Source organism: Chiloscyllium plagiosum, unplaced genomic scaffold (genome assembly GCF_037043375.1).
Source record: "Chiloscyllium plagiosum isolate Xiang-an unplaced genomic scaffold, Cpla_swu_hap1 HiC_scaffold_42, whole genome shotgun sequence".
NCBI lineage: Eukaryota > Metazoa > Chordata > Chondrichthyes > Orectolobiformes > Hemiscylliidae > Chiloscyllium > Chiloscyllium plagiosum.
The window spans coordinates 1,498,106-1,507,441 of record NW_028270180.1 but is presented as its reverse complement, the minus strand read 5'-3'; the positions used below and the strand labels follow the sequence as shown (position 1 = coordinate 1,507,441).

Genomic DNA, 9,336 nt, shown 5'->3' with positions numbered 1-9,336 from the left:
GACACCAAGATCCCTCTGCTCATCCACACTACCAAGTATCCGACCATTATCCCAGTACCCCATCTTTTTATTACTCTTACCAAAATGAATCACCTCACACTTAGCTACATTGAACTCCATTTGCCACCTTTCTGCCCAGTTCTGCAGCTTATCTATATCCCGCTGTAACCTGCCACATCCTTCCTCACTGTCTACAACTCCTCCGACTTTCGTATCATCCGCAAACTTGCTCACCCAACCTTCTAACCCCTCTTCCAGGTCATTTATAAAAATGACAAACAGCAATGGTCCCAAAACAGATCCTTGCGGAACACCGCTAGTGACGGCACTCCAAGATGAACCTTTGCCATCAACTACTACCCTCTGTCTTCTTCCAGCCAGCCAACTCCTAATCCAAACCTCCAACTCACCCTCAATGCCATACCTCCGTATTTTTTGCAGTGGTCTACCATGGGGAACCTTATCAAACGCTGGAAATGTGTTGCTGGAGAAGCGCAGCAGGTCAGGCAGCATCCAGGGAACAGGAGAATCGACGTTTCGGGCATAAGCCCTTCTTCAGGAATGCTTATGCCCGAAACGTCGATTCTCCTGTTCCCTGGATGCTGCCTGACCTGCTGCGCTTTTCCAGCAACACATTTCCAGCTCTGATCTCCAGCATCTGCAGACCTCGCTTTCTCCTCAACCTTATCAAATGCCTTACTAAAATCCATATACACCACATCTACCGCTTTCCCCTCGTCTACCTCCTTAGTCACCTTCTCAAAGAATTCAATAAGGTTTGTGAGGCACGACCTGCCCTTCACAAAACCATGCTGACTATCCTTGATCACATTATTCCTATCCAGATGTTCATAAATCCTATCCCTTACAATTCTCTCTAAGATTTTGCCCACAACAGAAGTGAGACTCACCGGCCTATAGTTACTAGGGTTATCCCTACTCCCCTTCTTGAACAAGGGAACCACATTTGCTAGCCTCCAATCTTCTGGCACTACTCCTGTAGACAACGAGGACATAAAAATCAAGGCCAATGGCTCTGCAATCTCCTCCCTTGCTTCCCAGAGAATCCTAGGATAAATGCCATCAGGCCCAGGGGACTTATCTATTTTCACCCTTTCCAGAATTTCCAACACCTCTTCTCTACATACCTCAAAGCCATCCATTCTACTTAATTGTGACTCAGTACTCACATTGACAACAATGTCCTGTTCCTGACTGAATACTGACGAAAAGTATTCATTCAGTGTCTCCCCAATCTCTTCAGCCTCCACACGCAACTTCCCACTATTATCCTTGACTGGACCTATTCCTACCCTAGTCATTCTTTTATTCCTGACATACCTATAGAAAGCCTTAGGGTTTTCCCTAATCCTACCAACTAAGGACCTTTCATGTCCCCTCCTTGCTGCTCTTAGCTCTCTCTTCAGATCCTTCCTGACTACCTTATAACTCTCAATCGCCCCAATTGAACCTTCACGCCTCATCTTTACATAGGCCACCCTCTTCCATTTAACAAGGGATTCCAATTTCTTATTAAACCACGGCTCCCTCACACGGCCCTTTCCTCCCTGCCTGACGGGTACATACTTATCAAGGACACTCAATAGTTGCTCCTTGAACAAGTTCCACATATCAATTACGCCCTTGCCTTGAAGCTTACTTTTCCAAGCCACACATCCTAAGTCATGCCTCACCGCATCATAATTTCCCTGCCCCCAGCTATAACTCTTGCCCTGTATTGCACACTTATCCCTCTCCATCACTAGAGTAAAAGTCACCGAATTGTGGTCACTGTCCCCAAAGAGCTTACCTACCTCTAATTCTAACACCTGGCCTGGTTCATAACCCAGAGCCAAATCCAGTATGGCCTCACCTCTTGTTGGCCTATCTACATATTGTGTCAGGAAACCCTCCTGCACACATTGGACAAACACTGACCCATCTAACGAACTTGAGCTATAGCTTTCCCAATCAATATCAGGAAAGTTAAAGTCCCCCATAACAACCACTCTTCTCTTGAATCATCCTCGCAATCCTTTCTTCTACGTTTCTAGGACTATTAGGAGGCCTGTAAAAAACTCCTAACAGGGTGAGCTCACCTTTCCTATTCCTAACCTCAGCCCAAACTACCTCAGATGGCGAGTCTTCATCCATCGTCCTTTCCACAGCTGTAATACTATCTTTGACAAGCAATGCCACACCTCCCCCTCTTTTACCCCTACTAAAACATTTAAATCCTGGGACCTGCAACAGCCAATCCTGTCCCTGTTCTACCCATGTCTCCGTAATAGCCACAACATCGAAGTCCCAGGTACCAACCCACATTGCAAGTTCACCTACCTTATTTCGTATACATCTTGCATTGAAGTATACACACTTCAAGCCACTTTCCTGTTTACAGGCACCCTCCTTTGAAATTCATGCCATGTTCCTAACCTCCCTACACTCCAGGTCCTGCACCCTAAAGCTACAGTCTGGGTTCCCATGCCCCTGCAGAGTTAGTTTAAACCCCCCCCCAAGAGCACAGTTTTGGTTTTTTTACAGCAATCAGTGAAACGTCTCACTCAAACCTCGTTGTAAAAATTACTGAGCCCAGTAGAGAGTTTTATTCAATTGATTTCGCCTATTTCAGTGGTCTTTCAGGGAAATAAATAATATCTGCGTCCAGATGTATAGGAAAGTGCAAGTATTGCTGTCTGGAGTCTCCTATCACTATCCTTCAACTGTATCATTGATGCAGATGGACGATCCGGCGGGGGGGGACAGTAAACTGGACACCACGTCCAGAGTCCTGATGGACACGGTAAAAGATGCCAAGCTGCACGACGTCTTCAGCGCCCCTGCAGACGGAGCGCAGCGTAGATACACCAGGTCACGGGCAGACGGGTCTATCCGCTCAAGGATAGATTACCTGTTTGTGTCCCGAACGCTCTCGGTCAGATCCACCGACGTCAAGCCGGTGTTCTTCTCCGACCACTGCCTCCTGCTGGCCGACTGTCACCTACAGGACGAGCAGCGAGCTGGTAAGGGAACGTGGAAGCTGAACACCAAGCTGTTGACCCTGGGAAACATCGAGGAGCTCAAGAGGGACTACGCAGGTTGGAGAACCGTGAAGCCCCTCTTTGAGTCCCCAGCGGACTGGTGGGAAACAGTAAAAGGGAACATCAAGAGGTTCTTCATCCTCAATGGTGTTCAGGAGGCGAGAGAGAGGTGGGGAAAACTGTCCCAGCTCCAGGAAAGTATGCAGAACCTGCTCCTGCTGCAGACGATGGGGGTGGATGTCACGGAGGACCTCAAGGAGGTGAAGGGCCAGCAAGCCTCCCTCTTTGCTTCGGAGGCCTCCAAGATAATCTTCCGGTCCAGGGTCCGCTCGGTGGAGCAGGACGAGACGTGTTCACGTTTCTTCTTCCAGAAGGTGCACAAAGAGAGCTCCGTGCACAGCAGCCTGAAGGAAGAAGATGGCTCGCTAACGTCATCTCAGGCTGACGTCATGAGGATCAGTAAATCCTTCTACGCCAGTCTGTATGACGCGAAGCCGACCGACAGCGCGGCCTCCCAGTCGTTCCTGTCCTCTATCACAGAGGTCTTAGACGACAGAACACGGGAGAGGCTGGACTAGCTGCTATCTCTGGACGAGCTGACCAAGGCCCTCGAGTCCTTCGAAAAGAATAAAACTCCCGGAAGCGACGGCTTACCGGTCGAGCTCTATTCCGCTCTGCGGGACTTGATTGGCCAGGACCTGCTGGAGGTGTATGTCAGTATGCTTCGGGCAGGTACCATGAGTGAATCCATGAGGAAAGGCATCATCACCCTCGTCTACAAGCGGAAGGGGGAGAGGGAGGAACTCAAAAATTAGAGACCAATCTCACTGTTGAATGCAGATTACAAAATTCTGTCAAAGGTAATCGCCAACCGGGTCAGGTCTGCTCTAGGGTCGGTGATTCACCCTGACCAAACCTGTGCTGTGCCGGGCAGAAAGATCGCTGAAAGTCTCGCACTCCTCAGGGATACGATCGCCTACGTGCAGGACAGAGGGTTGGACACCTGCCTGATCAGCCTGGACCAGTAGAAAGCCTTTGACAGGATATCACACACGTATATGAGAGATGTTCTCTCCAAAATGGGCTTTGGGGAGGGAATCTGCAATTGGATCGGACTGCTCTACACCAACATTATCAGTGCAGTCTCAAACAACGGGTGGGAATCAGATAGCTTCCCAGTCAGATCTGGAGTCAGGCAGGGCTGCCCTCTCTCTCCTGCCTTGTTTGTGTACTGCATAGAGCCATTTGCTGAGTCCATCACGAAGGATGCGAGCCTGAGAGGGGTGACTATTCCTGGCAGCGGGGGCCTGCAGGTTAAGGCCTCCCTGTACATGGATGACGTCGCCGTTTTCTGCTCGGATCCGCTGTCCGTGCGCAGACTCATCTGCATTTGTGACCAGTTCGAACGGGCCTCGGGTTCCAAGGTAAACCGAGGCAAGAGCGAGGCCATGCTCTTCGGGAACTGGGCCGACCAATCCTCGATCCCCTTCACCGTCAGGACCGACCACCTGAAGGTGCTGGGTATTTTGTTTGGGGGGCCTGGGGCATGCGCCAAGTCTTGGGAGGAGCGTATCAGTAAAGTGAGGCAGAAACTGGGCAGATGGAAGCTACGGTCGCTCTCCATCGCGGGAAAAAACCTGGTCATCAGGTGTGAGGCACTGTCATTGCTGTTATACGTTGCACAGGTCTGGCCTATTCCCAGAACCTGTGCCGCTGCAGTCACCCGGGCCATCTTCCAGTTTATATGGAGGTCAAAGATGGACCGAGTCCGAAGGGACTCACTGTATAAAGATCTGGGCAACGGGGGAAAAAATACACCCAATGCCACCCTCATCCTGATGGCCACCTTTGTGTGTGGCTGCATCAAGTTGTGCGTGGATCCCCGGTACGCAAACACCAAGTGTCACTACGTACTGAGGTTCTACTTGTCCCCGGTGTTGCGAAGGATGGGCCTGGCCTCGCTGCCGCGGAACGCCCCGAGTAGTTGGACCGTTCCGTATCACCTGTCCTTCGTGGAGAAATTTATGAAGAAAAACACCTTTGACCACAAGTCCATTAGGAAGTGGTCAGCACGTAGTGTCCTTGAGACCCTTCGGGAAAAGGAGAGGGCGGATCCTATCGAGCGGTTCCCTGAGCAGACTGTCAAAGCCATTTGACAGAATGCCTCATCGCCAGAACTTTCCAACAAGCACCAAGACATGGCTTGGCTGGTGGTGAGAAGGGCTCTGCCTGTGAGATCCTTTATGCATGCCCGGACTCTCAGCTGCACCGCACGCTGCCCTCGAAGCGGCTGCGGGGGGGACGAGACTGTCACCCACCTCCTTCTGGAATGTGCCTACGCAGAGGAAGTCTGGAGAGGAATGCAGTGGTGTTTGTCGAGGTTCGTCCCGAGCAGCGCCGTGACACGGGACTCCGTGCTCTCCGGTCTGTTCCCCGGGACGCACACCGAGACGAACATCAACTGTGCCTGGAGGATCATCAACTCGGTGAAGGACGCTCTCTGGGTGGTCCGAAACCTGCTGATCTTCCAGCTGAAGGAGTTGACCCTGACTGAGTGTTGCAGACTGGCACATTCCATGTGGGACGCGCTGAAGCTTGGGGCAGCTGCCGCCAAGGCGCAGTGGGGAAAGATCACTGTGTAAAGTCTGCCTGCCTAACGAAGAACAGGGGGCCCATGCAGTCATTTGGGCTCTGCTGACGCCTCAGCTAATTATATGGGCATATGATCAAAAAGTGTACAGACATGTATAAAAATGATAAGGTTTGATTTCTGTATGTACATGTTTACATATGTATGGCATGACCAACTGTTCAGACCATCAAATTATTTTATGAATAAAGTATATTTTTGAAATAAAAAAAACCTACTTGGGATGGCACTTTCAAGGATTGAAGAGGGCAGAGTAGTAGATGTGATCTGTACAGACTTCAGTAATGATTTTGAGGTGCCGGTTTTGGCCTGTGGTGTACAAAGTTAAAAATCACACAACACTAGATTATAGTCCAACAGGTTTATTTGGAAGCACTAGCTTTCGGTCCACTGCTCCGTCATCAGGTGGTTGTGCAGCATAATTTATGCAAACGTTTACAGTGTGATGTTACTGAAATTATATACATGTATTGAAAAAGACCTCGATTGTTTGTCAAGTCTTTTAGAATGACCGTATTGGACCATAACTTTCAAGTGTAAAACCCAGAACGTTTTTGAAGCTACATTCACAAGCGAACTTTAACAAGTGCCACGTCAACCCAGATAGTGCATGAAAGGTATGAGGCGCCCCAATGTTAAGACTGATTCAATTTCTAAAATAGAGATTTACAGAATATTACATAGATTCATGCAATAACTTTACACATACAAAATTACCGCTCAAACACGAACCTAGGATTAACTAAGCACAATAAGTTCAAAACATTTAATGCTGTAACTGTCTGACTTTTTATATAAATATAAAACCAACCACTCAGAATGCGTATTCTTCCTCCACTTCTTGGAAGAAGGGAACGATCATCAACGGTTGAAAGCACTTGCGAAAACGCAACTCTTTCAACCAACTTCACGCTCAGAAGAATACACTTCATATCTTCCTCATGGTTGGTGAAGCCTAACAATTAAGAATCCATTTCTCAAGTCAAAAACTATAGAAATGATCCATAAGAGTATAGTCTTAAAATTTAACGGCGCGTTCTCCGTTCTGCACTCCGAGCGAACCACTTTTCGGAGAGAGTGACCAGTAATTCCCCTTCTTAGAAAATTCTAGTATCTAGTAGAAAATAACATATTGACACAAAGTATTTCGCTGCATCGTTCTCAAATATATTTCTGCGTATATAAGAAATATTTTAATTTGTTCTACTATTACCCAGCAGGCAATATCATTTGCATATACCAGTATTCAAGCACAGTTTTGGTTTTTTTTACAGCAATCAGTGAAACGTCTCACTCAAACCTCGTTGTAAAAATTACTGAGCCCAGTAGAGAGTTTTATTCAATTGATTTCGCCTATTTTAGTGGTCTTTCAGGGAAATAAATAATATCTGCGTCCAAATGTATTTGAAAGTGCAAGTATTGCTGTCTAGAGTCTCCTATTGGTTTGTTCTGGTATTACAGTTAGAGAATGAAAAAGCCTGTTACCAGTGTTATGATTTGGAGATGCCGGTATTGGACTGGGGTGTACAAAGTTAAAAATCACACAACACCAGGTTATAGTGCAACAGGTTTAATTGGAAGCATTAGCTTTTGGAGCGCTGCTCCTTCATCAGACAACTATCTGATGAAGGAGCAGCGCTCCGAAAGCTAGTGCTTCCAATTATATCTGTTGGACTATAACCTGCTGTTGTGTGATTTTTAACTTTGTAACCAAAGTTGCATTTGGTAACATTTGTGGAAAAAAAATCAGTTAACATTTCGGATCTGGTGACCCTTCCTCTTGTTTTTCTGTACAGATGCTGCCGTAGCTGCTGAGTTTTTCCAGCAGCTTCTGTTTTTGTTCCATGTTCTTCCAGTCCTTTGGTGTGTTTCCAGGATCACTTTATTTCTAATGTTTTGTAATTATCTTTCTGCCTCATTTAATTGGGATGCGGAGGTGCCGGTATTGGACTGGGGTGGACAATGTTAGAAATTAAACAACACCAGGTTTGCAGGTTTCGATTAATTAATATGTAAATCGTAAAATTACTTTCCAGTCACATTCCCGGGTACTTACTTTTATCAAAAAAGGTGACATCTCAGCTCAGACAATGCATTATAGGTGTGAGGTTAGAGTTTGTCTGTATCCCAACCTTGAGTCAGCCTGGTTCTATTTCCAAAATAGGTTTAAAAAAAAAGTCTGCCTACAGATTGTGTGCTTTTTGAACAAAATAGAATGGATCTGCAAACACAAATCTGCAAATGCAAATTCACACCATAGGCGTATGTGTGTGTGTGTGTGAGGGGGAGAGAGAGAGTGAAGAAGTGTGTCGGTGTGTGTGTGAAAGTGTGTGCGCAAGCATGTGTATGTGCTTGAGGGTGTGACGGAGTACCTGCCTGTGAGAGGGTATGCACTTGATTGTGAGTGTGTGTATGTGTGTCTGAGAGAGAATGTGTGTATGAGAGAGAGTCTGTGTGACTGTGAGTGTGATTGTATGTAAAAGTGTGTGTGTACATGTATGTATGTGCTTGTGTGTGTGTGTTTGGGAGTGTATTAGTGTGGTAGGGTCACCTGTAGTGTGGCATGAACCTTAAATCCCAGTTGAAGCCATGCTCATGGATACCGAACAAGGCTATCAGCCTCTGCTCAGCAACTCTGCGTTGTTGCATATTCTGAAGTCTGCCTTGGAGGACGTTCACCCAAATATCCAAGGACAGATGTCCTTGACCACTGAAATGTACCCCTCCCAGCCGGGTGACCCCACTAGACCATACACTCCCACAGACATGGAGCACACGTAAATACAGCGACACACACGCTCTTACACACAATCATGCTCACACAGAGCCTCTCTCAAACACACGCTCTCGCTCAGACACAGTCACGCACTCACACACACTCATGCACGCACTCTCTCACAGGCATATATTCCACCACACTACCGCACACACTCTATCAAGCATGCATACATACAAGCACACACACTCATGTACACTCTTTCCCTCTCTCCCACACACACTCACTCTCTCTCTCCTTCACACGCAAGCACACAGATGTATAAGTCTATGGGGTGAATTTGCATTTGCAGATTTGTATTTGTAGATGCATTCTGTTTTGTTCAAAAAGTACACAATCTGTAGGCAGTCAGTTCATGTGACATTTTATGAATTCCTACTTTGAAGGATGGGAAAAAATTCAGGCTGTAACAGGCTGCTTCTTTTTTGAGGTATTTTAGGTGTTGGAGATGATTTCCTCGAATTTCACGAGCAGCAGTTACTGTTTTATATACTGTTGCTTGTTTTGGAACTTCGGAGAGAAAAAAAGTCAAAACAACAGCACCTTTAAAAGGGAGAGGGACAGACAAAGGCAGCAAATGGTCAGTGCAGGCAGGCATAAGCCTGATGCTGCCTGGCCTGCTGTGCTTTTCCAACACCACTCTTTTGTTTTTGTTTCGCTTCTCGGCCTTTTGGCTAAGATCAAGTGTCTGTTCTTATCAGGACGGGGGTCGAGTTGTGAGTCATCAGAGCTAGTGGAGATCATCGCTGGATCGTGATTGGACGTTGGAGGATCGTTTGGTTGTGCTGACCTGCTATTGGTGGATCTTCATGCTGGCTTCGGCCTAACGCCAATTCAGGGACCAGCCAACCTCCGAGCTATGGCCTCAA

The 9,336-nt window shown here is 47.2% G+C and overlaps 1 non-coding gene across 1 annotated transcript; it reads right to left on the bottom strand.

The window, feature by feature from the left end:
• Positions 1 to 6,500: 6,500 nt before the first annotated feature.
• On the bottom strand, positions 6,501 to 6,711 carry LOC148137542 (small nucleolar RNA U3). The gene has a single exon (XR_015754206.1). It is a non-coding gene; the product is annotated as a small nucleolar RNA U3 (small nucleolar RNA).
• Positions 6,712 to 9,336: the final 2,625 nt, after the last annotated feature.